Raw genomic sequence first — 27326 nt, 5'->3', positions numbered from 1 at the left:
GGATGACAGGGCGGTCCCCGCACACTGTATGTCCATCCGATCTGATCCGCAGACGGAAGGAGAAATAAGGTTTTCTTCCATCTGCAAAATCTGATCTTTGCGGAGGCGGACAGATTGGGTGTCACCCGCAATCTCATAGGGAACAATGTATGTCCCTTTTTCATCAGCAAACGGATGGATGAAAAAGCGGACATACAGTCTGCTTGTGTAAAAGGGGCCTTAGTCATATAAACAAGATTAGGACCAAGAAGGCTAATGTTTATGTTAAATGAGCCAAATGTTTTGTGTTTCAAATGAACAATGAACAGAAACACGTATATATATATATATATTAGGGTTGTACACTTGTAGGCATGTATCAATGTAAGAAACCACTCTGTCTTACATGCCAGTTTGTCCAACATGGTCAGAAAACTTTCTCAGCTAAAGGTAAGACATACACATTGAAAAAGAAATGCAGCTGTTCTACCGACTACGTAGTACAGTCGTGGCCAAAAGTTTTGAGAATGTCATAAATACTAATTTTCACAAAGTCTGCTGCCTCAGTTTTTGAGATGGGAAATTGCATATACTCCAGAATGTTATGAAGATTGATCAGACGAATTGCAATTAATTGCAAAGTTCCTCTTTGCCATGAAAATGAACTTAATCCCATAAAGAAAATTTCCACTGCATTTGTGAAGAAGGCTTCAGGGTGCCCAAGAAAGTCCAGCAAGCGCCAGGACCATCTCCTAAAGAGGATTCAGCTGCGGGATCGGAGTGCCACCAGTGCAGAGCTTGCTCAGGAATGGCAGCAGGCAGGTGTGAGCGCATCTGCACGCACAGTGAGGCGAAGACTTTTGGAAGATGGCCTGGTGTCAAGAAGGGCAGCAAAGAAGCCATTTCTCTCCAAAAAAAACATCAGGGACAGATTGATCTTCTGCAGAAAATATGATGAATGGACTGCTGAGGACTGGGGCAAAGTCATATTCTCCGATGAAGCCTCTTTCCGATTGTTTGGGGCATCAGGAAAAAGGCTTGTCCGGAGAAGAAAAGGTGAGCGCTACCATCAGTCCTGTGTCATGCCAACAGTAAAGCATCCTGAGACCATTCATGTGTGGGGTTGCTTCTCATCCAAGGGAGTGGGCTCACTCACAATTTTGCCCAAAAACACAGCCATGAATAAAGAATGGTACCAAAACACCGTCCAACAGCAACTTCTTCCAACAATCCAACAACAGTTTGGTGAAGAACAATGTATTTTCCAGCACGAAGGCAAAAGGCAAAAGGCAAAAGTGATAACTAAGTGGCTCGGGGACCAAAACGTTGACATTTTGGGTCCATGGCCTGGAAACTCCCCAGATCTTAATCCCATTGAGAACTTGTGGTCAATCCTCAAGAGGCGGGTGGACAAACAAAAACCCACTAATTCTGGCAAACTCCAAGAAGTGATTATGAAAGAATGAGAGGAAAAGGGAGAGGGCAGTCTCTAGCCCCCCTTTTCCTCATGGGAAAGTGGCAAGAGGGCAGTTTCAAGCTCCCCCTGGGGAGCCTGCCGCTCTCAGGGGGAATATAGCAGGGCTCACGTGTCTGGGAGAGAAGAACAGGTGATCTCTCCCTGGGCTCGTGCAAAACCTTTGTGAAAATCGGGTTTAAACCAGCCAGAACCAGCCTGATTTGGGCTATAAAATGAGGGTTCTGAGACTGGGAGCTCATTCGCCTTAGAGGACAGGAGCTGTGGTGTTTTCCGAGTTATCTCGCTGAGCAAACAGTGTCCCCTGAGGCCAGAAGAATAAGTCTGATTCGGCAGCTATTGGAACGGGCAGGAGAAGACGGCGGGGATTCCTGGATCCGGCAGTGCCTCAGCTTACCTCGAGCGTCGGGTCAAGAGGCTCCGTTGGGAGCCGCAACGGTCGGCAATACACCCGGAATGTCACCTGCCGTGGAGGATCATACTGCTGTCAGCATCTGGGAGCCCGAGTCACAGGAAGAGGAAGCCGGTCCAGGAAGGTCTGCGGAAGTTCTGGGTCGTTGGCGCAGAGGAAGCACCACCCCCGCTCGCAGCACGGAGGAGCACCCCGCGCCGAGAATACTCCCCCTCTCCTCCCCGTGCTCCTCAAGCAACCAGAGCTGGTCCTTCTCAGAGCCATGTCACACGGTCAGGAGGCGGAGCAAGAGGCAGAGCAATAGGTGGAGCCAGAGGTGCGTCCACAGGCGATGTTGTTTTTTCTCCTAACAGGTGCCGAGGAGCTCTGAGAGGCAGCGCTGCAGGGGCGGCTAGAGGTGGTTATCCTAGAGCTTCAGTACTGGGACGAGGAACGGAAGACAGGGCTTTATCACAGCAAGCACAGCCGTCTTCATGGCAGCAGGGGTCTTCTCCATTCAGGTCAGATACTACTGCCAGGTCTAATACCATGTCTCCTTTAGTGCCTTTGCTAGAGAATAGAGATGGTCAGGCATCTGCTGCTCCACTGGGTCTTCCCCAGCAGCAAGGTATGGGTGACTCTTCTTCTGGTGTTTTACTATCTAACATTGCTGAACTTTTATCTCAATTGGCTAGAGATTTACATGCTAAACCACAGGCTGTACAAAACTGTACAAAAGAAGCTATGTCTTGTGAAGTTACTCCCTTAGGTTTCCATTTGTCCGCTATAGTCAAAGAAAAAATTTGGCAGGGAGAGTTCATTGACATCTTATCTTTACTCCCGTCAGCTAGGGATTTCGGGCCAGATTCACGTAGGCCGGGGGCAGCGTAACGTAACTGGTTTACGTTACACCGCCGCAATTTTTCCAAGTTAGTGCCCGATCCACAAAGCACTTACCTGGAAATTTGCGGCGGTGTATCGTAAACACGTCCGGCGCAAGGCGGGCCCAATCGAATGGGGCGAGTCCCATTTAAATTAGGCGCGCTCCCGCGCCGGACGTACTGCGCATGCTCCCGACGCAAATTTCCCGACGTGCTTCGTGCGAAATTACGATGTTTTGTGAATCGCGACGTGAAAAAAAGACTTGCGCCGGGAAAAAGAAAAAATTAAAAAAAAATTCAAAAGTGACCTGGAAAAGACAGGTATACTTTTACATGGTGGAGTAATTTTCCACTTTGTAAAAGGTGCCCTATCTTTGCGACGGCAAACTAACGACGGGAAAAAGCTTCGTGGATCGCCGTAACGCCTAATTTGCATACCCGACGCTGGTTTACGACGCAAACTCCCCCCAGCGGCGGCCGCGGTACTGCATCCTAAGATCCGACAGTGTAAAACTATTACACCTGTCGGATCTTAGGGATATCTATGCGTAACTGATTCTATGAATCAGTCGCATAGATAGAAACAGGGATACGACGGCGTATCAGGAGAAACGCTGTCGTATCCCTTTTGTGAATCTGGCCCTTCATTACCAAAGGGACAAAAAAGATGAAGAAGAAAGGCGTAGACCAGTACAGAAATCTTTTAATAATTGGTTGCAGGCTTTCTGTATTTTTTCAGGAACTTTATGCGAAAAGTTTCCTGAAAAAAGCACAGGTTTGTTTCAACATCTGGACATCATCATTGAAGCCTTTAGACATTTTGGAGGTGTAGCATGGTACAATTATGACGAAGCGTTTCGTCAGAAACTATCCATGCACCCCTCTTTAAAATGGGGGGTCAAAGATGTGGGCCTTTGGTTGAACCTTTTTCTACCCCAAAGGCCAGTCTTTAACAGACCTAGCACTGGTTCGCAGTCTGCAAGTACCTCTGGTTACAAGAAGGGACTCTGCTTTAACTTCAACGATAGCCAGTGTAGATGGCCGAACTGCCAAATATAGGCATGAGTGTGCATTCTGCGCTGGCTCTCATTCAGTTTCAAAATGCTTCAAAAAAATGTCAGCAACAAATCAGCAGCCAGGTAACTTTTCAAAAAGCAGTCACGCCAGTGATGCTTCAAAATATGCTGCCGTGGCTCAGGTTGTATCCAGACCGGTGAAAGGCACAACTTCTCATTGAAGGTTTTAATGATGGTTTTTTGTTGCCGATTTTTTCCGGTCAGGGCTGCAGTATAGTCAATAATCTCAAATCTGTTAGTGAATTTCCCGATATAGTCCTTTCAAAAATGAATTTAGAAATATTAGAAGGTAGGGTAGAAGGTCCATTTCCTCCCCTCCTTTTGATAATTTCAGGATTTCTCCTTTAGGTATTGTCCCAAAAAAAGAGAAGAATTCATTTAGACTAATACATCATCTGTCTTTCCCCAAGGGCCATTCCCTCAATGATAAAATTGAGGATAACTTATCTTCTGTATCCTATGCCTCTTTTGAGGATGCCCTTAATAAATTGAGACACCTTGGTAAAGGTTCTCTTATGGCAAAAGCTGATATCAAATCGGCCTTTCGCCTCCTCCCTATCAACCGTTAATTCTCTTGTTTTTTTCTATAACAACTCTTTTTATTTCGACAAGTGCTTGCCCATGGGCTATTCTCTATCTTGTTTTTATTTTGAATCTTTTTCTTCCTTTCTAGAGTGGGTGGTCCTTTTTGAAGCGGGTTCAGAATTCCTGATACACTACTTAGATGATTTGTTATTTTTTGGCCCTCCCAATTCTTTAGATTGTTCTAATTTATTAGACACATTTTTTAGAATTTGCCGGCATTTCGGTGTTCCTTTAGCTTTTGAGAAGACGGTTTGGCCTTCCACATGTCTGGAATTTCTAGGTATCATTATTGATACGGAGCTAATGGAATTCAGGCTGCCTGAGTCGAAGATTGATAAAACCAAATATCTAATTTTATCTTTAATACGGAAGAAAAAGGTTCTATTGAAAGAGATTCAGTCCCTTTTAGGTCTTTTGGCCTTTGCCACTAGGATCATGGCGGTAGGTAAAGTTTTTTCAAGAAGACTTTATTTGTCTATCTCCGGTCTAAAATCCCCTTTCTCTCATGTTCGTATGTCTCACGATATGAAAGAGGACCTGTTGGTCTGGCTGCAGTTTCTCTCCCATTTTAATGGCAGAGCGGTATGGCAAGAGGATTTTATTTTGGACAAGGAGTTTTTTCTTTTTACAGACGCCGCAGGCTCCTTAGGCTTTGCTGCAATTTGGCAAACCCACTGGAATTCAACCTGGCAGGGAAAAGGTTATTTAAAAAACATTGTTCTTTTAGAACTATTCCCAATAGTGGCTCTGGAAATTTGAGGATCTTTCTTTCAGAACAAAAGAATATTGGTAGGAACGGATAATAAATGTGTTATGTATGCCATCAATTGCTTAACTTCTAAGTCTCCGCCAATCATTGTCCTTTTAAGATATATGGTTTTTAAGTGTTTGAGCTTGAATGTTTGGTTAAAAGCGGTACATGTAGCAGGAAGGGACAATGACTTGGCGGATTTATTATCTCGTTTGCAGATGGAATGTTTTTTCCAGTTGTTCCCGGAGGCAGACAAGGTGGGAATGTTATGTCCACCTTTACTATGGGACCTGGTTTAAGGCCCATATCTGAGTATATCGTTAACTCGGTGGCCCCTTCAACCTGGGCGGGATATCAGTCAAGCTGGCTATTGTACGTAGGTTTTTTTAATAAAATCCAAGAACCAGTTGATTCATTCTCTGAGGACAGAGCTTTGCGTTTTCTAAGTTTTCTTTTTGCTAAGCAATATTCCTGGTCCTATGTACAGAAGACCTTATTGGGTATTTCATTTTTTCTTAAAATTAACAATTTACCTTTTTTCATGCAATTTTTTTCTGTTAAACAGGCTTTTAAAGGTTACAAGAAAGAGATTTTTTAAGCTGATGCTCGCAAACCTATCACTCCCAAAATTTTAGGCGATCTATGTATGGTCACTGATAAGGTTTGTTTTTCGGCTTTTGAATCCATGCTTTTTCAAACAGTTATTTCCGTCATGTTTTTTGCGGTGCTCAGGGTCTCCGAGCTAATTTCCATCAAATCAGAAGATATTGTTATCACAGATAGGTCTATTAGAATTTTAATATGTAAGTCTAAAACCGATCAATTTGGGAGAGGTTCTTGGTTGCAATTGGATGCCTGGGATAGTTCTATGGTTTACCCTGTCCATCTAATTAGCAAGTACTCTTCAATTAGGCCCATAGGGAGTTTCAATTTTTTTATTCATGAATCTGGCCGGCCACTTACAAAATTTCAGTTTACTAGTGTGCTTAAGAAATGTTTAAAGTTGTTGAGTTTGGATCAAGCCCATCTTACTTCCCACTCGTTTAGAATTGGAGCTGCTACTGAGGCTTCAAGGTTGGGTTTGGATGTTAATATGATTAAAAAGATAGGTAGATGGAAATCTAATAGCTATTTTTTATATGTTCGCCCTATTCATTAGTTTTGATCGTTTTAGGGCACTTACGAATTGTTTGGATCGTCGGACATTCGTTTGTTCATTGGGCGCATCTAAGAGCTCAGCAAAGAGTTTACATGGTCAACTTAGGTTTAGATGTTGATAAGTTTAAGGTTTATTGGAGTGGGAGGAGGGGCATGTTGTGGTCGAATCTCAATGCGGAATTGTCTAGGCTTATTTGTAATTTCCCTCCACCTGATGTGTTAATCATTCATCTTGGGGGAAATGATGTTGGTCAGCGCAAAACATTAGATATCATTTTTAGCATTAGGGATGATTTACTTAAGTTTCAGCTGATTTTTCCTCATTCTATGATAATATTTTCTGAAATAGTGCAAAGGCTGATTTGGCTCTCCCCCCTATCTAGGCGCCCAGTAGAAAAAATTAGGAAAAGGATAAATAGGGCGGTCTCTAAATTACTTTCAGGTCTGGGGATGTTTTCCTTTAGGCACACGGAGTTGGAAGGGGATGTTTCAGGCCTGTATAGATCGGATGGTGTCCATTTGTCCAATATTGGGCTAGATATTTTTAATGCAGACTTAAGTTCTTGTGTGGATTTGGCCGCGAGGTGGGGTGTTGTGGCAGGTGGTCCTAAAACCACCTGTCTTGTGGGTAATTTGTGTTTGCAGCCTGAGCCATAGTGGCTAGGCTTGCTAAAGCTTATTTATATTTTTAATTTATATCTTTATTTATTGAATGCTTACCCACTAATTATTATTTTGAAACCAATAATAAACAACTGCGGCCTTTAATATCCACTAAGTTGTCTGCTGTCTTTTTTCTATTTATTAAGGTAAAAATGTTATTTAAATTACTGTCTACTTTGCCATGGGTTGCTATCAGTCAGGAATTGGCCCAGAAGTTGATTAAGAGCATGCCCAGTTGAATTGCAGAGGTCCTGAAAAAGAAGGGCCAACACTGCAAATACTGACTCTTTGCATAAAAGTCATGTAATTGTTGATAAAAGCCTTTAAAACGTAGGAAGTGCGTGTAATTATATTTCACTACATCACAGATACAACTGAAACAACGATCTAAAAGCAGTTTAGCAGCAAACTTTGTGAAAACTAATATTTGTGTCATTCTCAAAACTTTTGACCACAACTGTATATTGCCTTACGTGTCCATGTGGGCTATTCTACCTATGGAGAACCTCAGGGCACATTTTGGTGAACACCGTGTTTTCATTTAAAAAGGCTCATCTCAGTGTCCCTAAACATTTTCTGCTTCATCACAATAAATCTATGGTAGGCCTCAAAGTCTGGGTTATAGAATCTATCTCAAAGTCACTCCCCGCGGCTGAACATTTTAAATATCTATGCCAACAGGAATTTTTGGGGATTTACTCCTTGGGTACTTTGGCACCAGGAGGGTGCTCACATGGTCCCCTGTCGTTAGTCCATCTGCATTTGATACTAACACCCATAGTATGTACTGCATTTCACGTTGTTTTTGATGTTGTAGCATGATCTCCCTCTCTAGCTACTAGTTCCTTATGGGCGTGTTTGTTTTTCCATCATGATCTATATATATATATATATATATATATATATACATGCTTGGGTCAGTCGAGTTGCCCTCGTGTCCAGCCATGGACACAAGTAGTCTCTATTGCTGCCGTAAAAATCCCTGACACACCACCTTTGGATGGAATCTGACTACAGCTGTTGTCTTTTGTCATTGTGTACCATTGCCACCAAATATCTCTTTATATCGTCAGCACATAACTTACGGACAGGGCTCAAGTCCTGCGGGAACGCGTGGTAACGGAGTTCCTGCACTTTTTTCACAGCAGGAACTCAGTTCCCATTGCAGGAATAGAGCAGCTGAGAGCAGCCGAGCCGCCCGAGCCAATCCTTCACTAAGCGGCGATGCCCAGCTTGAGTCACTGTCAGGGGCAGGCGAACCCTACTGTGTTTAGAGGCCTAATGTTACAACATGCTGATGATGCACCTACAGCAGGTCACTGAGGTGAGAAGATTACCTACAAATTGCTACGTGATTATGCATATTGGCCTCACATGTTGAAAGATGTCCAAACCTATTGTCAAGGTTGTCTAATCTGTTCCCAATTACAAACTCAAGGTCCCATTCAGTGTGCCCCACTTCAGAGAAGACCATGGTCCGACATACAGATTGACTTTATAGGTCCTGTCACAAAGTCATCCAGGGGAAACAAATACATGTTAACCGTTACTTGCGTGTTTACAAAATGGGTAGAGTGTTTACCGGCTCATAATAAAACTGCTGAAACATGCGCCCATTTGCTTATTAATGATGTATTTTCCAGATTTGGTCTACCATTAAGAATTGATTTGGATCAGGGTCAGCATTTTACAAGTGAGGTAATATCTAAAATGGGAAAAAATCTGGAACATTTTGGGTGTCCAAAAGGAAATTACACATTGCCTATTGTCCAGCATCTAGTGGATCAGTAGAGCACTATAACAAGTCCATTGTCTACATCCTGAAGAAGTTTTTAAAAAAATCAGGTAAAGACTAGGATGTGAGGTTGCCTTTAGTGCTCATGGCTATCAGAGCTACACCAAGCGCTGCCTAGATTTTCCCTGCAACATAAAAAGTCAATCTACCTGTCTGCAATTTCCCACCTGACTCTTCATACCCTCTGGTAACTGCACAGACTCCACTCTACTCTTAAACATTGGACTACATTGCATAACTGAACTCTAATTTTGCCTTACTAAGGCCGAATTTGAAAATGTTGTCTATATTTGCTTGTTTGTTTATTTTTGAAAGTGTCACTTATTTTGTATTATGCTGCCCTGGACAAGATCAAACATTTAACCTTATCCTGTTGCCCCCTTTTACAATGCACTCTGTCCAGGCCAGTTGTAAACCCCACCCCCCCCACAAGCCTGGCTTTATCAGCTCCTAATTGAATAATTGTGAATTTCCCCCCACACATCCCAGTATAAATGTAGTTCATTTCTAGGGACGGCTGGCGAGGGTTTGGGCTGGCCACTCCTTGCGCAAAGTGTCACTCCGGCGACAAGTGTTTGGCACTTGTACACGGGCACTTTGACTAAGGCACTGCAACAAAAAAGCAAGTACAGACAATGTTCTACACTTAATTTACAGGAAGTTCCCCTTCATCCTCTAACATTCCTCAGCCTTCCTTCTATTTCCCTCTCCACACCCTCCAACATGCTCACAATAATCTTTGCTATAACAACCACTCTCCTCAAATTCAAATTTCTTTATACCCCTCTCTAGGCAGCAACCTGTACATATCTCCCTCTCTTCTACCCACTCAATATTACAGCACTTATCACCTCCTGCTCATTCTAAGCCCACACAGTATCACCACTTCCATTCCACTACAGCATCTGCCCTCCAATAAATCCCACTCCTGCCTTACAACCCTCACCCTCCTACTACTCATAATGTCTGAGGACATTGCACCAAACCCCAGCCCTCCCCCACCCAATTCCCACCCCAAAATTGGCTGTCTACTTCCTTTAACAGTAGTCGTAACTCCCACCTTCTCAACCAAATTCCTGATCCTAAAAGTCAGCCCCCCTCTTTCATGATCCCTCTGGAATGACCACTCAGTCTTCAACAAACTAACTTCTGTCAATGACCTTTTCCTCTCCAAAACCCTTAATCTAGTTCTGATTAAGTGCTAATGCAAAGTGCAAAGCGCCAGGGGATCACGTGCCACGATCTTGCCAGCGTACCCTTCGATAGCTCAGATGGTAGAGCGGAGGACTGTAGAGTCAGAAAAGTAATCCTTAGGTCGCTGGTTCGATTCCGGCTCGAAGGACGCCCTCTTTTAACCTGCCTCTCCCCCCTTTATCTAGAAGGCAATCTGTCAACTGTGGAAATGGGCAATTGGGAAGCCTTTTAGGCGCCTTGCCTTTAGATTTTATGTCTCCCTCGGGCCGGTGCCCGTGTCCTCAGCGTGCAGTCTCTGTGGCGCAATCGGCTAGCGCGTTCGGCTGTTAACCGAAAGGTTGGTGGTTCGAGCCCACCCAGGGACGCTCACGTTTTCTCGACACCTCAGTGGGGCCCGAAGGCTCGGTCTAAAACAAAGATGACTGCTGATTGAGCATCCAACAAGCGCTCGCTGGAGACCCTTCAAGTTATATTATTCTCACCATGGTGGACTACAGATAGTGCTCCTGTCCCAATGGATTGCTGGACTCAAAGTACGCAGGGCCGCCATTGTTGTTAAAGAGCCTCGTGAGTTTTTCGCACACTCCAGTGGCTTTTAGGGGGGTGCGGGGACAACTATATTTCTCCAAATGTTCTCTTTCTTCTCCCCAGTTTGTTTTCTTGACCTTGTGAAGGTTTAACCAAGACCCAGTCTGGGTAGCCGCCACAAGCTTTCAAAGCACACCTGAGATGTCTGTTGACTCTTTTTTGTTGTGGCCGTGTCAGCCCGATGTTGCAGCGTCCTAAGAACCCCCAACTTGCGTTCCAGCGGCCAGGATATTTTTGGAGCTCTCTTCGAGGACCTGGATCGCTTGGGTCTTTTGCTAGGGCCGCTTTGCATGGGCAAAAAAGGTTTCGAATGCGTTGGCCGGGAATCGAACCCGGGTCAACTGCTTGGAAGGCAGCTATGCTCACCACTATACCACCAACGCAAGGCTGTCCAGTGCAGGTGCTACTCTCTCTATCCAATTAGCATCACCCTATGGCGCTGCTGACTCAAACGACACGTCGAGCGCAAGGCCGACGTGCCGCCATATGAATTTACCACTAGAAAGATAAGCTAGAAACGTTTCCCCATTTGTAGAGAGGGAACGGAAGACGTGACTGTGCGGTGCGCATGAACGAGCTAGAGATGCTGGGTTCCACCAAGTTCCTCGAATGCCACGCACTGGGCCAAAACGTTGCTATGCCACACGCCCAACGTGGGGCTCGAACCCACGACCCTGAGATTAAGAGTCTCATGCTCTACCGACTGAGCTAGCCGGGCTAGGACGCTATCCCTACCCTGACCTCTCGCTGGCAACTGGCTCCAAAGACTTTTTGGTTAACTTTTGGCCTAATTGGTTTGGATCAACAAACGGGTTTTCTCTCTGTGCAAAACATGAAGCTGGGGTTTTCCCACGTAACACCTGCCAAGGCATTTGACCTTTCATAGCAGAGGCGGCACAGACCAATACCTCAAGCTAGAAGGACTAACGCAAAGTGCAAAGCGCCGGCTTTGCATGCAAGGAGTCACGTGCCACGATCTTGCCAGCGTACCCTTCGATAGCTCAGATGGTAGAGCGGAGGACTGTAGAGTCAGAAAAGTAATCCTTAGGTCGCTGGTTCGATTCCGGCTCGAAGGACGCCCTCTTTTAACCTGCCTCTCCCCCCTTTATCTAGAAGGCAATCTGTCAACTGTGGAAATGGGCAATTGGGAAGCCTTTTAGGCGCCTTGCCTTTAGATTTTATGTCTCCCTCGGGCCGGTGCCCGTGTCCTCAGCGTGCAGTCTCTGTGGCGCAATCGGCTAGCGCGTTCGGCTGTTAACCGAAAGGTTGGTGGTTCGAGCCCACCCAGGGACGCTCACGTTTTCTCGACACCTCAGTGGGGCCCGAAGGCTCGGTCTAAAACAAAGATGACTGCTGATTGAGCATCCAACAAGCGCTCGCTGGAGACCCTTCAAGTTATATTATTCTCACCATGGTGGACTACAGATAGTGCTCCTGTCCCAATGGATTGCTGGACTCAAAGTACGCAGGGCCGCAATTGTTGTTAAAGAGCCTCGTGAGTTTTTCGCACACTCCAGTGGCTTTTAGGGGGGTGCGGGGACAACTATATTTCTCCAAATGTTCTCTTTCTTCTCCCCAGTTTGTTTTCTTGACCTTGTGAAGGTTTAACCAAGACCCAGTCTGGGTAGCCGCCACAAGCTTTCAAAGCACACCTGAGATGTCTGTTGACTCTTTTTTGTTGTGGCCGTGTCAGCCCGATGTTGCAGCGTCCTAAGAACCCCCAACTTGCGTTCCAGCGGCCAGGATATTTTTGGAGCTCTCTTCGAGGACCTGGATCGCTTGGGTCTTTTGCTAGGGCCGCTTTGCATGGGCAAAAAAGGTTTCGAATGCGTTGGCCGGGAATCGAACCCGGGTCAACTGCTTGGAAGGCAGCTATGCTCACCACTATACCACCAACGCAAGGCTGTCCAGTGCAGGTGCTACTCTCTCTATCCAATTAGCATCACCCTATGGCGCTGCTGACTCAAACGACACGTCGAGCGCAAGGCCGACGTGCCGCCATATGAATTTACCACTAGAAAGATAAGCTAGAAACGTTTCCCCATTTGTAGAGAGGGAACGGAAGACGTGACTGTGCGGTGCGCATGAACGAGCTAGAGATGCTGGGTTCCACCAAGTTCCTCGAATGCCACGCACTGGGCCAAAACGTTGCTATGCCACACGCCCAACGTGGGGCTCGAACCCACGACCCTGAGATTAAGAGTCTCATGCTCTACCGACTGAGCTAGCCGGGCTAGGACGCTATCCCTACCCTGACCTCTCGCTGGCAACTGGCTCCAAAGACTTTTTGGTTAACTTTTGGCCTAATTGGTTTGGATCAACAAACGGGTTTTCTCTCTGTGCAAAACATGAAGCTGGGGTTTTCCCACGTAACACCTGCCAAGGCATTTGACCTTTCATAGCAGAGGTGGCACAGACCAAGACCTCAAGCTAGAAGGACTAACGCAAAGTGCAAAGCGCCGGCTTTGCATGCAAGGAGTCACGTGCCACGATCTTGCCAGCGTACCCTTCGATAGCTCAGATGGTAGAGCGGAGGACTGTAGAGTCAGAAAAGTAATCCTTAGGTCGCTGGTTCGATTCCGGCTCGAAGGACGCCCTCTTTTAACCTGCCTCTCCCCCCTTTATCTAGAAGGCAATCTGTCAACTGTGGAAATGGGCAATTGGGAAGCCTTTTAGGCGCCTTGCCTTTAGATTTCATGTCTCCCTCGGGCCGGTGCCCGTGTCCTCAGCGTGCAGTCTCTGTGGCGCAATCGGCTAGCGCGTTCGGCTGTTAACCGAAAGGTTGGTGGTTCGAGCCCACCCAGGGACGCTCACGTTTTCTCGACACCTCAGTGGGGCCCGAAGGCTCGGTCTAAAACAAAGATGACTGCTGATTGAGCATCCAACAAGCGCTCGCTGGAGACCCTTCAAGTGATATTATTCTCACCATGGTGGACTACAGATAGTGCTCCTGTCCCAATGGATTGCTGGACTCAAAGTACGCAGGGCCGCAATTGTTGTTAAAGAGCCTCGTGAGTTTTTCGCACACTCCAGTGGCTTTTAGGGGGGTGCGGGGACAACTATATTTCTCCAAATGTTCTCTTTCTTCTCCCCAGTTTGTTTTCTTGACCTTGTGAAGGTTTAACCAAGACCCAGTCTGGGTAGCCGCCACAAGCTTTCAAAGCACACCTGAGATGTCTGTTGACTCTTTTTTGTTGTGGCCGTGTCAGCCCGATGTTGCAGCGTCCTAAGAACCCCCAACTTGCGTTCCAGCGGCCAGGATATTTTTGGAGCTCTCTTCGAGGACCTGGATCGCTTGGGTCTTTTGCTAGGGCCGCTTTGCATGGGCAAAAAAGGTTTCGAATGCGTTGGCCGGGAATCGAACCCGGGTCAACTGCTTGGAAGGCAGCTATGCTCACCACTATACCACCAACGCAAGGCTGTCCAGTGCAGGTGCTACTCTCTCTATCCAATTAGCATCACCCTATGGCGCTGCTGACTCAAACGACACGTCGAGCGCAAGGCCGACGTGCCGCCATATGAATTTACCACTAGAAAGATAAGCTAGAAACGTTTCCCCATTTGTAGAGAGGGAACGGAAGACGTGACTGTGCGGTGCGCATGAACGAGCTAGAGATGCTGGGTTCCACCAAGTTCCTCGAATGCCACGCACTGGGCCAAAACGTTGCTATGCCACACGCCCAACGTGGGGCTCGAACCCACGACCCTGAGATTAAGAGTCTCATGCTCTACCGACTGAGCTAGCCGGGCTAGGACGCTATCCCTACCCTGACCTCTCGCTGGCAACTGGCTCCAAAGACTTTTTGGTTAACTTTTGGCCTAATTGGTTTGGATCAACAAACGGGTTTTCTCTCTGTGCAAAACATGAAGCTGGGGTTTTCCCACGTAACACCTGCCAAGGCATTTGACCTTTCATAGCAGAGGCGGCACAGACCAAGACCTCAAGCTAGAAGGACTAACGCAAAGTGCAAAGCGCCGGCTTTGCATGCAAGGAGTCACGTGCCACGATCTTGCCAGCGTACCCTTCGATAGCTCAGATGGTAGAGCGGAGGACTGTAGAGTCAGAAAAGTAATCCTTAGGTCGCTGGTTCGATTCCGGCTCGAAGGACGCCCTCTTTTAACCTGCCTCTCCCCCCTTTATCTAGAAGGCAATCTGTCAACTGTGGAAATGGGCAATTGGGAAGCCTTTTAGGCGCCTTGCCTTTAGATTTTATGTCTCCCTCGGGCCGGTGCCCGTGTCCTCAGCGTGCAGTCTCTGTGGCGCAATCGGCTAGCGCGTTCGGCTGTTAACCGAAAGGTTGGTGGTTCGAGCCCACCCAGGGACGCTCACGTTTTCTCGACACCTCAGTGGGGCCCGAAGGCTCGGTCTAAAACAAAGATGACTGCTGATTGAGCATCCAACAAGCGCTCGCTGGAGACCCTTCAAGTTATATTATTCTCACCATGGTGGACTACAGATAGTGCTCCTGTCCCAATGGATTGCTGGACTCAAAGTACGCAGGGCCGCAATTGTTGTTAAAGAGCCTCGTGAGTTTTTCGCACACTCCAGTGGCTTTTAGGGGGGTGCGGGGACAACTATATTTCTCCAAATGTTCTCTTTCTTCTCCCCAGTTTGTTTTCTTGACCTTGTGAAGGTTTAACCAAGACCCAGTCTGGGTAGCCGCCACAAGCTTTCAAAGCACACCTGAGATGTCTGTTGACTCTTTTTTGTTGTGGCCGTGTCAGCCCGATGTTGCAGCGTCCTAAGAACCCCCAACTTGCGTTCCAGCGGCCAGGATATTTTTGGAGCTCTCTTCGAGGACCTGGATCGCTTGGGTCTTTTGCTAGGGCCGCTTTGCATGGGCAAAAAAGGTTTCGAATGCGTTGGCCGGGAATCGAACCCGGGTCAACTGCTTGGAAGGCAGCTATGCTCACCACTATACCACCAACGCAAGGCTGTCCAGTGCAGGTGCTACTCTCTCTATCCAATTAGCATCACCCTATGGCGCTGCTGACTCAAACGACACGTCGAGCGCAAGGCCGACGTGCCGCCATATGAATTTACCACTAGAAAGATAAGCTAGAAACGTTTCCCCATTTGTAGAGAGGGAACGGAAGACGTGACTGTGCGGTGCGCATGAACGAGCTAGAGATGCTGGGTTCCACCAAGTTCCTCGAATGCCACGCACTGGGCCAAAACGTTGCTATGCCACACGCCCAACGTGGGGCTCGAACCCACGACCCTGAGATTAAGAGTCTCATGCTCTACCGACTGAGCTAGCCGGGCTAGGACGCTATCCCTACCCTGACCTCTCGCTGGCAACTGGCTCCAAAGACTTTTTGGTTAACTTTTGGCCTAATTGGTTTGGATCAACAAACGGGTTTTCTCTCTGTGCAAAACATGAAGCTGGGGTTTTCCCACGTAACACCTGCCAAGGCATTTGACCTTTCATAGCAGAGGCGGCACAGACCAAGACCTCAAGCTAGAAGGACTAACGCAAAGTGCAAAGCGCCGGCTTTGCATGCAAGGAGTCACGTGCCACGATCTTGCCAGCGTACCCTTCGATAGCTCAGATGGTAGAGCGGAGGACTGTAGAGTCAGAAAAGTAATCCTTAGGTCGCTGGTTCGATTCCGGCTCGAAGGACGCCCTCTTTTAACCTGCCTCTCCCCCCTTTATCTAGAAGGCAATCTGTCAACTGTGGAAATGGGCAATTGGGAAGCCTTTTAGGCGCCTTGCCTTTAGATTTTATGTCTCCCTCGGGCCGGTGCCCGTGTCCTCAGCGTGCAGTCTCTGTGGCGCAATCGGCTAGCGCGTTCGGCTGTTAACCGAAAGGTTGGTGGTTCGAGCCCACCCAGGGACGCTCACGTTTTCTCGACACCTCAGTGGGGCCCGAAGGCTCGGTCTAAAACAAAGATGACTGCTGATTGAGCATCCAACAAGCGCTCGCTGGAGACCCTTCAAGTTATATTATTCTCACCATGGTGGACTACAGATAGTGCTCCTGTCCCAATGGATTGCTGGACTCAAAGTACGCAGGGCCGCAATTGTTGTTAAAGAGCCTCGTGAGTTTTTCGCACACTCCAGTGGCTTTTAGGGGGGTGCGGGGACAACTATATTTCTCCAAATGTTCTCTTTCTTCTCCCCAGTTTGTTTTCTTGACCTTGTGAAGGTTTAACCAAGACCCAGTCTGGGTAGCCGCCACAAGCTTTCAAAGCACACCTGAGATGTCTGTTGACTCTTTTTTGTTGTGGCCGTGTCAGCCCGATGTTGCAGCGTCCTAAGAACCCCCAACTTGCGTTCCAGCGGCCAGGATATTTTTGGAGCTCTCTTCGAGGACCTGGATCGCTTGGGTCTTTTGCTAGGGCCGCTTTGCATGGGCAAAAAAGGTTTCGAATGCGTTGGCCGGGAATCGAACCCGGGTCAACTGCTTGGAAGGCAGCTATGCTCACCACTATACCACCAACGCAAGGCTGTCCAGTGCAGGTGCTACTCTCTCTATCCAATTAGCATCACCCTATGGCGCTGCTGACTCAAACGACACGTCGAGCGCAAGGCCGACGTGCCGCCATATGAATTTACCACTAGAAAGATAAGCTAGAAACGTTTCCCCATTTGTAGAGAGGGAACGGAAGACGTGACTGTGCGGTGCGCATGAACGAGCTAGAGATGCTGGGTTCCACCAAGTTCCTCGAATGCCACGCACTGGGCCAAAACGTTGCTATGCCACACGCCCAACGTGGGGCTCGAACCCACGACCCTGAGATTAAGAGTCTCATGCTCTACCGACTGAGCTAGCCGGGCTAGGACGCTATCCCTACCCTGACCTCTCGCTGGCAACTGGCTCCAAAGACTTTTTGGTTAACTTTTGGCCTAATTGGTTTGGATCAACAAACGGGTTTTCTCTCTGTGCAAAACATGAAGCTGGGGTTTTCCCACGTAACACCTGCCAAGGCATTTGACCTTTCATAGCAGAGGCGGCACAGACCAATACCTCAAGCTAGAAGGACTAACGCAAAGTGCAAAGCGCCGGCTTTGCATGCAAGGAGTCACGTGCCACGATCTTGCCAGCGTACCCTTCGATAGCTCAGATGGTAGAGCGGAGGACTGTAGAGTCAGAAAAGTAATCCTTAGGTCGCTGGTTCGATTCCGGCTCGAAGGACGCCCTCTTTTAACCTGCCTCTCCCCCCTTTATCTAGAAGGCAATCTGTCAACTGTGGAAATGGGCAATTGGGAAGCCTTTTAGGCGCCTTGCCTTTAGATTTTATGTCTCCCTCGGGCCGGTGCCCGTGTCCTCAGCGTGCAGTCTCTGTGGCGCAATCGGCTAGCGCGTTCGGCTGTTAACCGAAAGGTTGGTGGTTCGAGCCCACCCAGGGACGCTCACGTTTTCTCGACACCTCAGTGGGGCCCGAAGGCTCGGTCTAAAACAAAGATGACTGCTGATTGAGCATCCAACAAGCGCTCGCTGGAGACCCTTCAAGTTATATTATTCTCACCATGGTGGACTACAGATAGTGCTCCTGTCCCAATGGATTGCTGGACTCAAAGTACGCAGGGCCGCAATTGTTGTTAAAGAGCCTCGTGAGTTTTTCGCACACTCCAGTGGCTTTTAGGGGGGTGCGGGGACAACTATATTTCTCCAAATGTTCTCTTTCTTCTCCCCAGTTTGTTTTCTTGACCTTGTGAAGGTTTAACCAAGACCCAGTCTGGGTAGCCGCCACAAGCTTTCAAAGCACACCTGAGATGTCTGTTGACTCTTTTTTGTTGTGGCCGTGTCAGCCCGATGTTGCAGCGTCCTAAGAACCCCCAACTTGCGTTCCAGCGGCCAGGATATTTTTGGAGCTCTCTTCGAGGACCTGGATCGCTTGGGTCTTTTGCTAGGGCCGCTTTGCATGGGCAAAAAAGGTTTCGAATGCGTTGGCCGGGAATCGAACCCGGGTCAACTGCTTGGAAGGCAGCTATGCTCACCACTATACCACCAACGCAAGGCTGTCCAGTGCAGGTGCTACTCTCTCTATCCAATTAGCATCACCCTATGGCGCTGCTGACTCAAACGACACGTCGAGCGCAAGGCCGACGTGCCGCCATATGAATTTACCACTAGAAAGATAAGCTAGAAACGTTTCCCCATTTGTAGAGAGGGAACGGAAGACGTGACTGTGCGGTGCGCATGAACGAGCTAGAGATGCTGGGTTCCACCAAGTTCCTCGAATGCCACGCACTGGGCCAAAACGTTGCTATGCCACACGCCCAACGTGGGGCTCGAACCCACGACCCTGAGATTAAGAGTCTCATGCTCTACCGACTGAGCTAGCCGGGCTAGGACGCTATCCCTACCCTGACCTCTCGCTGGCAACTGGCTCCAAAGACTTTTTGGTTAACTTTTGGCCTAATTGGTTTGGATCAACAAACGGGTTTTCTCTCTGTGCAAAACATGAAGCTGGGGTTTTCCCACGTAACACCTGCCAAGGCATTTGACCTTTCATAGCAGAGGCGGCACAGACCAAGACCTCAAGCTAGAAGGACTAACGCAAAGTGCAAAGCGCCGGCTTTGCATGCAAGGAGTCACGTGCCACGATCTTGCCAGCGTACCCTTCGATAGCTCAGATGGTAGAGCGGAGGACTGTAGAGTCAGAAAAGTAATCCTTAGGTCGCTGGTTCGATTCCGGCTCGAAGGACGCCCTCTTTTAACCTGCCTCTCCCCCCTTTATCTAGAAGGCAATCTGTCAACTGTGGAAATGGGCAATTGGGAAGCCTTTTAGGCGCCTTGCCTTTAGATTTTATGTCTCCCTCGGGCCGGTGCCCGTGTCCTCAGCGTGCAGTCTCTGTGGCGCAATCGGCTAGCGCGTTCGGCTGTTAACCGAAAGGTTGGTGGTTCGAGCCCACCCAGGGACGCTCACGTTTTCTCGACACCTCAGTGGGGCCCGAAGGCTCGGTCTAAAACAAAGATGACTGCTGATTGAGCATCCAACAAGCGCTCGCTGGAGACCCTTCAAGTTATATTATTCTCACCATGGTGGACTACAGATAGTGCTCCTGTCCCAATGGATTGCTGGACTCAAAGTACGCAGGGCCGCAATTGTTGTTAAAGAGCCTCGTGAGTTTTTCGCACACTCCAGTGGCTTTTAGGGGGGTGCGGGGACAACTATATTTCTCCAAATGTTCTCTTTCTTCTCCCCAGTTTGTTTTCTTGACCTTGTGAAGGTTTAACCAAGACCCAGTCTGGGTAGCCGCCACAAGCTTTCAAAGCACACCTGAGATGTCTGTTGACTCTTTTTTGTTGTGGCCGTGTCAGCCCGATGTTGCAGCGTCCTAAGAACCCCCAACTTGCGTTCCAGCGGCCAGGATATTTTTGGAGCTCTCTTCGAGGACCTGGATCGCTTGGGTCTTTTGCTAGGGCCGCTTTGCATGGGCAAAAAAGGTTTCGAATGCGTTGGCCGGGAATCGAACCCGGGTCAACTGCTTGGAAGGCAGCTATGCTCACCACTATACCACCAACGCAAGGCTGTCCAGTGCAGGTGCTACTCTCTCTATCCAATTAGCATCACCCTATGGCGCTGCTGACTCAAACGACACGTCGAGCGCAAGGCCGACGTGCCGCCATATGAATTTACCACTAGAAAGATAAGCTAGAAACGTTTCCCCATTTGTAGAGAGGGAACGGAAGACGTGACTGTGCGGTGCGCATGAACGAGCTAGAGATGCTGGGTTCCACCAAGTTCCTCGAATGCCACGCACTGGGCCAAAACGTTGCTATGCCACACGCCCAACGTGGGGCTCGAACCCACGACCCTGAGATTAAGAGTCTCATGCTCTACCGACTGAGCTAGCCGGGCTAGGACGCTATCCCTACCCTGACCTCTCGCTGGCAACTGGCTCCAAAGACTTTTTGGTTAACTTTTGGCCTAATTGGTTTGGATCAACAAACGGGTTTTCTCTCTGTGCAAAACATGAAGCTGGGGTTTTCCCACGTAACACCTGCCAAGGCATTTGACCTTTCATAGCAGAGGCGGCACAGACCAAGACCTCAAGCTAGAAGGACTAACGCAAAGTGCAAAGCGCCGGCTTTGCATGCAAGGAGTCACGTGCCACGATCTTGCCAGCGTACCCTTCGATAGCTCAGATGGTAGAGCGGAGGACTGTAGAGTCAGAAAAGTAATCCTTAGGTCGCTGGTTCGATTCCGGCTCGAAGGACGCCCTCTTTTAACCTGCCTCTCCCCCCTTTATCTAGAAGGCAATCTGTCAACTGTGGAAATGGGCAATTGGGAAGCCTTTTAGGCGCCTTGCCTTTAGATTTTATGTCTCCCTCGGGCCGGTGCCCGTGTCCTCAGCGTGCAGTCTCTGTGGCGCAATCGGCTAGCGCGTTCGGCTGTTAACCGAAAGGTTGGTGGTTCGAGCCCACCCAGGGACGCTCACGTTTTCTCGACACCTCAGTGGGGCCCGAAGGCTCGGTCTAAAACAAAGATGACTGCTGATTGAGCATCCAACAAGCGCTCGCTGGAGACCCTTCAAGTTATATTATTCTCACCATGGTGGACTACAGATAGTGCTCCTGTCCCAATGGATTGCTGGACTCAAAGTACGCAGGGCCGCAATTGTTGTTAAAGAGCCTCGTGAGTTTTTCGCACACTCCAGTGGCTTTTAGGGGGGTGCGGGGACAACTATATTTCTCCAAATGTTCTCTTTCTTCTCCCCAGTTTGTTTTCTTGACCTTGTGAAGGTTTAACCAAGACCCAGTCTGGGTAGCCGCCACAAGCTTTCAAAGCACACCTGAGATGTCTGTTGACTCTTTTTTGTTGTGGCCGTGTCAGCCCGATGTTGCAGCGTCCTAAGAACCCCCAACTTGCGTTCCAGCGGCCAGGATATTTTTGGAGCTCTCTTCGAGGACCTGGATCGCTTGGGTCTTTTGCTAGGGCCGCTTTGCATGGGCAAAAAAGGTTTCGAATGCGTTGGCCGGGAATCGAACCCGGGTCAACTGCTTGGAAGGCAGCTATGCTCACCACTATACCACCAACGCAAGGCTGTCCAGTGCAGGTGCTACTCTCTCTATCCAATTAGCATCACCCTATGGCGCTGCTGACTCAAACGACACGTCGAGCGCAAGGCCGACGTGCCGCCATATGAATTTACCACTAGAAAGATAAGCTAGAAACGTTTCCCCATTTGTAGAGAGGGAACGGAAGACGTGACTGTGCGGTGCGCATGAACGAGCTAGAGATGCTGGGTTCCACCAAGTTCCTCGAATGCCACGCACTGGGCCAAAACGTTGCTATGCCACACGCCCAACGTGGGGCTCGAACCCACGACCCTGAGATTAAGAGTCTCATGCTCTACCGACTGAGCTAGCCGGGCTAGGACGCTATCCCTACCCTGACCTCTCGCTGGCAACTGGCTCCAAAGACTTTTTGGTTAACTTTTGGCCTAATTGGTTTGGATCAACAAACGGGTTTTCTCTCTGTGCAAAACATGAAGCTGGGGTTTTCCCACGTAACACCTGCCAAGGCATTTGACCTTTCATAGCAGAGGCGGCACAGACCAATACCTCAAGCTAGAAGGACTAACGCAAAGTGCAAAGCGCCGGCTTTGCATGCAAGGAGTCACGTGCCACGATCTTGCCAGCGTACCCTTCGATAGCTCAGATGGTAGAGCGGAGGACTGTAGAGTCAGAAAAGTAATCCTTAGGTCGCTGGTTCGATTCCGGCTCGAAGGACGCCCTCTTTTAACCTGCCTCTCCCCCCTTTATCTAGAAGGCAATCTGTCAACTGTGGAAATGGGCAATTGGGAAGCCTTTTAGGCGCCTTGCCTTTAGATTTTATGTCTCCCTCGGGCCGGTGCCCGTGTCCTCAGCGTGCAGTCTCTGTGGCGCAATCGGCTAGCGCGTTCGGCTGTTAACCGAAAGGTTGGTGGTTCGAGCCCACCCAGGGACGCTCACGTTTTCTCGACACCTCAGTGGGGCCCGAAGGCTCGGTCTAAAACAAAGATGACTGCTGATTGAGCATCCAACAAGCGCTCGCTGGAGACCCTTCAAGTTATATTATTCTCACCATGGTGGACTACAGATAGTGCTCCTGTCCCAATGGATTGCTGGACTCAAAGTACGCAGGGCCGCAATTGTTGTTAAAGAGCCTCGTGAGTTTTTCGCACACTCCAGTGGCTTTTAGGGGGGTGCGGGGACAACTATATTTCTCCAAATGTTCTCTTTCTTCTCCCCAGTTTGTTTTCTTGACCTTGTGAAGGTTTAACCAAGACCCAGTCTGGGTAGCCGCCACAAGCTTTCAAAGCACACCTGAGATGTCTGTTGACTCTTTTTTGTTGTGGCCGTGTCAGCCCGATGTTGCAGCGTCCTAAGAACCCCCAACTTGCGTTCCAGCGGCCAGGATATTTTTGGAGCTCTCTTCGAGGACCTGGATCGCTTGGGTCTTTTGCTAGGGCCGCTTTGCATGGGCAAAAAAGGTTTCGAATGCGTTGGCCGGGAATCGAACCCGGGTCAACTGCTTGGAAGGCAGCTATGCTCACCACTATACCACCAACGCAAGGCTGTCCAGTGCAGGTGCTACTCTCTCTATCCAATTAGCATCACCCTATGGCGCTGCTGACTCAAACGACACGTCGAGCGCAAGGCCGACGTGCCGCCATATGAATTTACCACTAGAAAGATAAGCTAGAAACGTTTCCCCATTTGTAGAGAGGGAACGGAAGACGTGACTGTGCGGTGCGCATGAACGAGCTAGAGATGCTGGGTTCCACCAAGTTCCTCGAATGCCACGCACTGGGCCAAAACGTTGCTATGCCACACGCCCAACGTGGGGCTCGAACCCACGACCCTGAGATTAAGAGTCTCATGCTCTACCGACTGAGCTAGCCGGGCTAGGACGCTATCCCTACCCTGACCTCTCGCTGGCAACTGGCTCCAAAGACTTTTTGGTTAACTTTTGGCCTAATTGGTTTGGATCAACAAACGGGTTTTCTCTCTGTGCAAAACATGAAGCTGGGGTTTTCCCACGTAACACCTGCCAAGGCATTTGACCTTTCATAGCAGAGGTGGCACAGACCAAGACCTCAAGCTAGAAGGACTAACGCAAAGTGCAAAGCGCCGGCTTTGCATGCAAGGAGTCACGTGCCACGATCTTGCCAGCGTACCCTTCGATAGCTCAGATGGTAGAGCGGAGGACTGTAGAGTCAGAAAAGTAATCCTTAGGTCGCTGGTTCGATTCCGGCTCGAAGGACGCCCTCTTTTAACCTGCCTCTCCCCCCTTTATCTAGAAGGCAATCTGTCAACTGTGGAAATGGGCAATTGGGAAGCCTTTTAGGCGCCTTGCCTTTAGATTTCATGTCTCCCTCGGGCCGGTGCCCGTGTCCTCAGCGTGCAGTCTCTGTGGCGCAATCGGCTAGCGCGTTCGGCTGTTAACCGAAAGGTTGGTGGTTCGAGCCCACCCAGGGACGCTCACGTTTTCTCGACACCTCAGTGGGGCCCGAAGGCTCGGTCTAAAACAAAGATGACTGCTGATTGAGCATCCAACAAGCGCTCGCTGGAGACCCTTCAAGTTATATTATTCTCACCATGGTGGACTACAGATAGTGCTCCTGTCCCAATGGATTGCTGGACTCAAAGTACGCAGGGCCGCAATTGTTGTTAAAGAGCCTCGTGAGTTTTTCGCACACTCCAGTGGCTTTTAGGGGGGTGCGGGGACAACTATATTTCTCCAAATGTTCTCTTTCTTCTCCCCAGTTTGTTTTCTTGACCTTGTGAAGGTTTAACCAAGACCCAGTCTGGGTAGCCGCCACAAGCTTTCAAAGCACACCTGAGATGTCTGTTGACTCTTTTTTGTTGTGGCCGTGTCAGCCCGATGTTGCAGCGTCCTAAGAACCCCCAACTTGCGTTCCAGCGGCCAGGATATTTTTGGAGCTCTCTTCGAGGACCTGGATCGCTTGGGTCTTTTGCTAGGGCCGCTTTGCATGGGCAAAAAAGGTTTCGAATGCGTTGGCCGGGAATCGAACCCGGGTCAACTGCTTGGAAGGCAGCTATGCTCACCACTATACCACCAACGCAAGGCTGTCCAGTGCAGGTGCTACTCTCTCTATCCAATTAGCATCACCCTATGGCGCTGCTGACTCAAACGACACGTCGAGCGCAAGGCCGACGTGCCGCCATATGAATTTACCACTAGAAAGATAAGCTAGAAACGTTTCCCCATTTGTAGAGAGGGAACGGAAGACGTGACTGTGCGGTGCGCATGAACGAGCTAGAGATGCTGGGTTCCACCAAGTTCCTCGAATGCCACGCACTGGGCCAAAACGTTGCTATGCCACACGCCCAACGTGGGGCTCGAACCCACGACCCTGAGATTAAGAGTCTCATGCTCTACCGACTGAGCTAGCCGGGCTAGGACGCTATCCCTACCCTGACCTCTCGCTGGCAACTGGCTCCAAAGACTTTTTGGTTAACTTTTGGCCTAATTGGTTTGGATCAACAAACGGGTTTTCTCTCTGTGCAAAACATGAAGCTGGGGTTTTCCCACGTAACACCTGCCAAGGCATTTGACCTTTCATAGCAGAGGTGGCACAGACCAATACCTCAAGCTAGAAGGACTAACGCAAAGTGCAAAGCGCCGGCTTTGCATGCAAGGAGTCACGTGCCACGATCTTGCCAGCGTACCCTTCGATAGCTCAGATGGTAGAGCGGAGGACTGTAGAGTCAGAAAAGTAATCCTTAGGTCGCTGGTTCGATTCCGGCTCGAAGGACGCCCTCTTTTAACCTGCCTCTCCCCCCTTTATCTAGAAGGCAATCTGTCAACTGTGGAAATGGGCAATTGGGAAGCCTTTTAGGCGCCTTGCCTTTAGATTTTATGTCTCCCTCGGGCCGGTGCCCGTGTCCTCAGCGTGCAGTCTCTGTGGCGCAATCGGCTAGCGCGTTCGGCTGTTAACCGAAAGGTTGGTGGTTCGAGCCCACCCAGGGACGCTCACGTTTTCTCGACACCTCAGTGGGGCCCGAAGGCTCGGTCTAAAACAAAGATGACTGCTGATTGAGCATCCAACAAGCGCTCGCTGGAGACCCTTCAAGTTATATTATTCTCACCATGGTGGACTACAGATAGTGCTCCTGTCCCAATGGATTGCTGGACTCAAAGTACGCAGGGCCGCAATTGTTGTTAAAGAGCCTCGTGAGTTTTTCGCACACTCCAGTGGCTTTTAGGGGGGTGCGGGGACAACTATATTTCTCCAAATGTTCTCTTTCTTCTCCCCAGTTTGTTTTCTTGACCTTGTGAAGGTTTAACCAAGACCCAGTCTGGGTAGCCGCCACAAGCTTTCAAAGCACACCTGAGATGTCTGTTGACTCTTTTTTGTTGTGGCCGTGTCAGCCCGATGTTGCAGCGTCCTAAGAACCCCCAACTTGCGTTCCAGCGGCCAGGATATTTTTGGAGCTCTCTTCGAGGACCTGGATCGCTTGGGTCTTTTGCTAGGGCCGCTTTGCATGGGCAAAAAAGGTTTCGAATGCGTTGGCCGGGAATCGAACCCGGGTCAACTGCTTGGAAGGCAGCTATGCTCACCACTATACCACCAACGCAAGGCTGTCCAGTGCAGGTGCTACTCTCTCTATCCAATTAGCATCACCCTATGGCGCTGCTGACTCAAACGACACGTCGAGCGCAAGGCCGACGTGCCGCCATATGAATTTACCACTAGAAAGATAAGCTAGAAACGTTTCCCCATTTGTAGAGAGGGAACGGAAGACGTGACTGTGCGGTGCGCATGAACGAGCTAGAGATGCTGGGTTCCACCAAGTTCCTCGAATGCCACGCACTGGGCCAAAACGTTGCTATGCCACACGCCCAACGTGGGGCTCGAACCCACGACCCTGAGATTAAGAGTCTCATGCTCTACCGACTGAGCTAGCCGGGCTAGGACGCTATCCCTACCCTGACCTCTCGCTGGCAACTGGCTCCAAAGACTTTTTGGTTAACTTTTGGCCTAATTGGTTTGGATCAACAAACGGGTTTTCTCTCTGTGCAAAACATGAAGCTGGGGTTTTCCCACGTAACACCTGCCAAGGCATTTGACCTTTCATAGCAGAGGCGGCACAGACCAATACCTCAAGCTAGAAGGACTAACGCAAAGTGCAAAGCGCCGGCTTTGCATGCAAGGAGTCACGTGCCACGATCTTGCCAGCGTACCCTTCGATAGCTCAGATGGTAGAGCGGAGGACTGTAGAGTCAGAAAAGTAATACTTAGGTCGCTGGTTCGATTCCGGCTCGAAGGACGCCCTCTTTTAACCTGCCTCTCCCCCCTTTATCTAGAAGGCAATCTGTCAACTGTGGAAATGGGCAATTGGGAAGCCTTTTAGGCGCCTTGCCTTTAGATTTTATGTCTCCCTCGGGCCGGTGCCCGTGTCCTCAGCGTGCAGTCTCTGTGGCGCAATCGGCTAGCGCGTTCGGCTGTTAACCGAAAGGTTGGTGGTTCGAGCCCACCCAGGGACGCTCACGTTTTCTCGACACCTCAGTGGGGCCCGAAGGCTCGGTCTAAAACAAAGATGACTGCTGATTGAGCATCCAACAAGCGCTCGCTGGAGACCCTTCAAGTTATATTATTCTCACCATGGTGGACTACAGATAGTGCTCCTGTCCCAATGGATTGCTGGACTCAAAGTACGCAGGGCCGCAATTGTTGTTAAAGAGCCTCGTGAGTTTTTCGCACACTCCAGTGGCTTTTAGGGGGGTGCGGGGACAACTATATTTCTCCAAATGTTCTCTTTCTTCTCCCCAGTTTGTTTTCTTGACCTTGTGAAGGTTTAACCAAGACCCAGTCTGGGTAGCCG

At 49.1% G+C, this 27326-nt stretch overlaps 46 non-coding genes across 46 annotated transcripts; 24 read left to right on the top strand and 22 right to left on the bottom strand.

Moving 5' to 3' along the window:
• Positions 1–10009: 10009 nt before the first annotated feature.
• On the top strand, positions 10010–10095 carry TRNAY-GUA. The gene is given in 2 exon segments: positions 10010–10046; positions 10060–10095. It is a non-coding gene; the product is annotated as a tRNA-Tyr (tRNA).
• A 143-nt stretch (positions 10096–10238) lies between these two features.
• On the top strand, positions 10239–10312 carry TRNAN-GUU. The gene has a single exon. It is a non-coding gene; the product is annotated as a tRNA-Asn (tRNA).
• A 534-nt stretch (positions 10313–10846) lies between these two features.
• On the bottom strand, positions 10847–10918 carry TRNAG-UCC. Its single transcript has one exon. It is a non-coding gene; the product is annotated as a tRNA-Gly (tRNA).
• Positions 10919–11180: 262 nt separating this feature from the next.
• On the bottom strand, positions 11181–11253 carry TRNAK-CUU. The gene has a single exon. It is a non-coding gene; the product is annotated as a tRNA-Lys (tRNA).
• A 272-nt stretch (positions 11254–11525) lies between these two features.
• On the top strand, positions 11526–11611 carry TRNAY-GUA. Its single transcript is given in 2 exon segments — positions 11526–11562; positions 11576–11611. It is a non-coding gene; the product is annotated as a tRNA-Tyr (tRNA).
• A 143-nt stretch (positions 11612–11754) lies between these two features.
• TRNAN-GUU lies at positions 11755–11828 on the top strand. Its single transcript has one exon. It is a non-coding gene; the product is annotated as a tRNA-Asn (tRNA).
• A 534-nt stretch (positions 11829–12362) lies between these two features.
• On the bottom strand, positions 12363–12434 carry TRNAG-UCC. The gene has a single exon. It is a non-coding gene; the product is annotated as a tRNA-Gly (tRNA).
• A 262-nt stretch (positions 12435–12696) lies between these two features.
• TRNAK-CUU lies at positions 12697–12769 on the bottom strand. Its single transcript has one exon. It is a non-coding gene; the product is annotated as a tRNA-Lys (tRNA).
• A 272-nt stretch (positions 12770–13041) lies between these two features.
• TRNAY-GUA lies at positions 13042–13127 on the top strand. The gene is given in 2 exon segments: positions 13042–13078; positions 13092–13127. It is a non-coding gene; the product is annotated as a tRNA-Tyr (tRNA).
• A 143-nt stretch (positions 13128–13270) lies between these two features.
• TRNAN-GUU lies at positions 13271–13344 on the top strand. Its single transcript has one exon. It is a non-coding gene; the product is annotated as a tRNA-Asn (tRNA).
• A 534-nt stretch (positions 13345–13878) lies between these two features.
• Positions 13879–13950, bottom strand: TRNAG-UCC. The gene has a single exon. It is a non-coding gene; the product is annotated as a tRNA-Gly (tRNA).
• Positions 13951–14212: 262 nt separating this feature from the next.
• On the bottom strand, positions 14213–14285 carry TRNAK-CUU. The gene has a single exon. It is a non-coding gene; the product is annotated as a tRNA-Lys (tRNA).
• Positions 14286–14557: 272 nt separating this feature from the next.
• Positions 14558–14643, top strand: TRNAY-GUA. Its single transcript is given in 2 exon segments — positions 14558–14594; positions 14608–14643. It is a non-coding gene; the product is annotated as a tRNA-Tyr (tRNA).
• Positions 14644–14786: 143 nt separating this feature from the next.
• On the top strand, positions 14787–14860 carry TRNAN-GUU. Its single transcript has one exon. It is a non-coding gene; the product is annotated as a tRNA-Asn (tRNA).
• Positions 14861–15394: 534 nt separating this feature from the next.
• On the bottom strand, positions 15395–15466 carry TRNAG-UCC. Its single transcript has one exon. It is a non-coding gene; the product is annotated as a tRNA-Gly (tRNA).
• Positions 15467–15728: 262 nt separating this feature from the next.
• On the bottom strand, positions 15729–15801 carry TRNAK-CUU. The gene has a single exon. It is a non-coding gene; the product is annotated as a tRNA-Lys (tRNA).
• Positions 15802–16073: 272 nt separating this feature from the next.
• Positions 16074–16159, top strand: TRNAY-GUA. The gene is given in 2 exon segments: positions 16074–16110; positions 16124–16159. It is a non-coding gene; the product is annotated as a tRNA-Tyr (tRNA).
• Positions 16160–16302: 143 nt separating this feature from the next.
• On the top strand, positions 16303–16376 carry TRNAN-GUU. The gene has a single exon. It is a non-coding gene; the product is annotated as a tRNA-Asn (tRNA).
• A 534-nt stretch (positions 16377–16910) lies between these two features.
• TRNAG-UCC lies at positions 16911–16982 on the bottom strand. Its single transcript has one exon. It is a non-coding gene; the product is annotated as a tRNA-Gly (tRNA).
• A 262-nt stretch (positions 16983–17244) lies between these two features.
• Positions 17245–17317, bottom strand: TRNAK-CUU. The gene has a single exon. It is a non-coding gene; the product is annotated as a tRNA-Lys (tRNA).
• A 272-nt stretch (positions 17318–17589) lies between these two features.
• On the top strand, positions 17590–17675 carry TRNAY-GUA. The gene is given in 2 exon segments: positions 17590–17626; positions 17640–17675. It is a non-coding gene; the product is annotated as a tRNA-Tyr (tRNA).
• A 143-nt stretch (positions 17676–17818) lies between these two features.
• On the top strand, positions 17819–17892 carry TRNAN-GUU. The gene has a single exon. It is a non-coding gene; the product is annotated as a tRNA-Asn (tRNA).
• Positions 17893–18426: 534 nt separating this feature from the next.
• Positions 18427–18498, bottom strand: TRNAG-UCC. The gene has a single exon. It is a non-coding gene; the product is annotated as a tRNA-Gly (tRNA).
• A 262-nt stretch (positions 18499–18760) lies between these two features.
• TRNAK-CUU lies at positions 18761–18833 on the bottom strand. Its single transcript has one exon. It is a non-coding gene; the product is annotated as a tRNA-Lys (tRNA).
• Positions 18834–19105: 272 nt separating this feature from the next.
• On the top strand, positions 19106–19191 carry TRNAY-GUA. Its single transcript is given in 2 exon segments — positions 19106–19142; positions 19156–19191. It is a non-coding gene; the product is annotated as a tRNA-Tyr (tRNA).
• Positions 19192–19334: 143 nt separating this feature from the next.
• Positions 19335–19408, top strand: TRNAN-GUU. Its single transcript has one exon. It is a non-coding gene; the product is annotated as a tRNA-Asn (tRNA).
• Positions 19409–19942: 534 nt separating this feature from the next.
• TRNAG-UCC lies at positions 19943–20014 on the bottom strand. The gene has a single exon. It is a non-coding gene; the product is annotated as a tRNA-Gly (tRNA).
• Positions 20015–20276: 262 nt separating this feature from the next.
• TRNAK-CUU lies at positions 20277–20349 on the bottom strand. The gene has a single exon. It is a non-coding gene; the product is annotated as a tRNA-Lys (tRNA).
• A 272-nt stretch (positions 20350–20621) lies between these two features.
• On the top strand, positions 20622–20707 carry TRNAY-GUA. Its single transcript is given in 2 exon segments — positions 20622–20658; positions 20672–20707. It is a non-coding gene; the product is annotated as a tRNA-Tyr (tRNA).
• Positions 20708–20850: 143 nt separating this feature from the next.
• TRNAN-GUU lies at positions 20851–20924 on the top strand. Its single transcript has one exon. It is a non-coding gene; the product is annotated as a tRNA-Asn (tRNA).
• A 534-nt stretch (positions 20925–21458) lies between these two features.
• On the bottom strand, positions 21459–21530 carry TRNAG-UCC. Its single transcript has one exon. It is a non-coding gene; the product is annotated as a tRNA-Gly (tRNA).
• Positions 21531–21792: 262 nt separating this feature from the next.
• TRNAK-CUU lies at positions 21793–21865 on the bottom strand. Its single transcript has one exon. It is a non-coding gene; the product is annotated as a tRNA-Lys (tRNA).
• Positions 21866–22137: 272 nt separating this feature from the next.
• TRNAY-GUA lies at positions 22138–22223 on the top strand. Its single transcript is given in 2 exon segments — positions 22138–22174; positions 22188–22223. It is a non-coding gene; the product is annotated as a tRNA-Tyr (tRNA).
• A 143-nt stretch (positions 22224–22366) lies between these two features.
• On the top strand, positions 22367–22440 carry TRNAN-GUU. The gene has a single exon. It is a non-coding gene; the product is annotated as a tRNA-Asn (tRNA).
• A 534-nt stretch (positions 22441–22974) lies between these two features.
• TRNAG-UCC lies at positions 22975–23046 on the bottom strand. Its single transcript has one exon. It is a non-coding gene; the product is annotated as a tRNA-Gly (tRNA).
• A 262-nt stretch (positions 23047–23308) lies between these two features.
• TRNAK-CUU lies at positions 23309–23381 on the bottom strand. Its single transcript has one exon. It is a non-coding gene; the product is annotated as a tRNA-Lys (tRNA).
• Positions 23382–23653: 272 nt separating this feature from the next.
• On the top strand, positions 23654–23739 carry TRNAY-GUA. Its single transcript is given in 2 exon segments — positions 23654–23690; positions 23704–23739. It is a non-coding gene; the product is annotated as a tRNA-Tyr (tRNA).
• A 143-nt stretch (positions 23740–23882) lies between these two features.
• On the top strand, positions 23883–23956 carry TRNAN-GUU. Its single transcript has one exon. It is a non-coding gene; the product is annotated as a tRNA-Asn (tRNA).
• A 534-nt stretch (positions 23957–24490) lies between these two features.
• Positions 24491–24562, bottom strand: TRNAG-UCC. Its single transcript has one exon. It is a non-coding gene; the product is annotated as a tRNA-Gly (tRNA).
• A 262-nt stretch (positions 24563–24824) lies between these two features.
• TRNAK-CUU lies at positions 24825–24897 on the bottom strand. The gene has a single exon. It is a non-coding gene; the product is annotated as a tRNA-Lys (tRNA).
• A 272-nt stretch (positions 24898–25169) lies between these two features.
• TRNAY-GUA lies at positions 25170–25255 on the top strand. The gene is given in 2 exon segments: positions 25170–25206; positions 25220–25255. It is a non-coding gene; the product is annotated as a tRNA-Tyr (tRNA).
• A 143-nt stretch (positions 25256–25398) lies between these two features.
• TRNAN-GUU lies at positions 25399–25472 on the top strand. The gene has a single exon. It is a non-coding gene; the product is annotated as a tRNA-Asn (tRNA).
• A 534-nt stretch (positions 25473–26006) lies between these two features.
• TRNAG-UCC lies at positions 26007–26078 on the bottom strand. The gene has a single exon. It is a non-coding gene; the product is annotated as a tRNA-Gly (tRNA).
• Positions 26079–26340: 262 nt separating this feature from the next.
• On the bottom strand, positions 26341–26413 carry TRNAK-CUU. The gene has a single exon. It is a non-coding gene; the product is annotated as a tRNA-Lys (tRNA).
• Positions 26414–26685: 272 nt separating this feature from the next.
• TRNAY-GUA lies at positions 26686–26771 on the top strand. The gene is given in 2 exon segments: positions 26686–26722; positions 26736–26771. It is a non-coding gene; the product is annotated as a tRNA-Tyr (tRNA).
• Positions 26772–26914: 143 nt separating this feature from the next.
• Positions 26915–26988, top strand: TRNAN-GUU. The gene has a single exon. It is a non-coding gene; the product is annotated as a tRNA-Asn (tRNA).
• The last annotated feature ends 338 nt before the right edge of the window (positions 26989–27326 follow it).

The sequence above is a fragment of the Rana temporaria genome, chromosome 4 (genome assembly GCF_905171775.1).
Source record: "Rana temporaria chromosome 4, aRanTem1.1, whole genome shotgun sequence".
NCBI lineage: Eukaryota > Metazoa > Chordata > Amphibia > Anura > Ranidae > Rana > Rana temporaria.
Note: the sequence above shows the minus strand (reverse complement) of the source record. Positions and strands in the feature narration are given on the sequence as shown.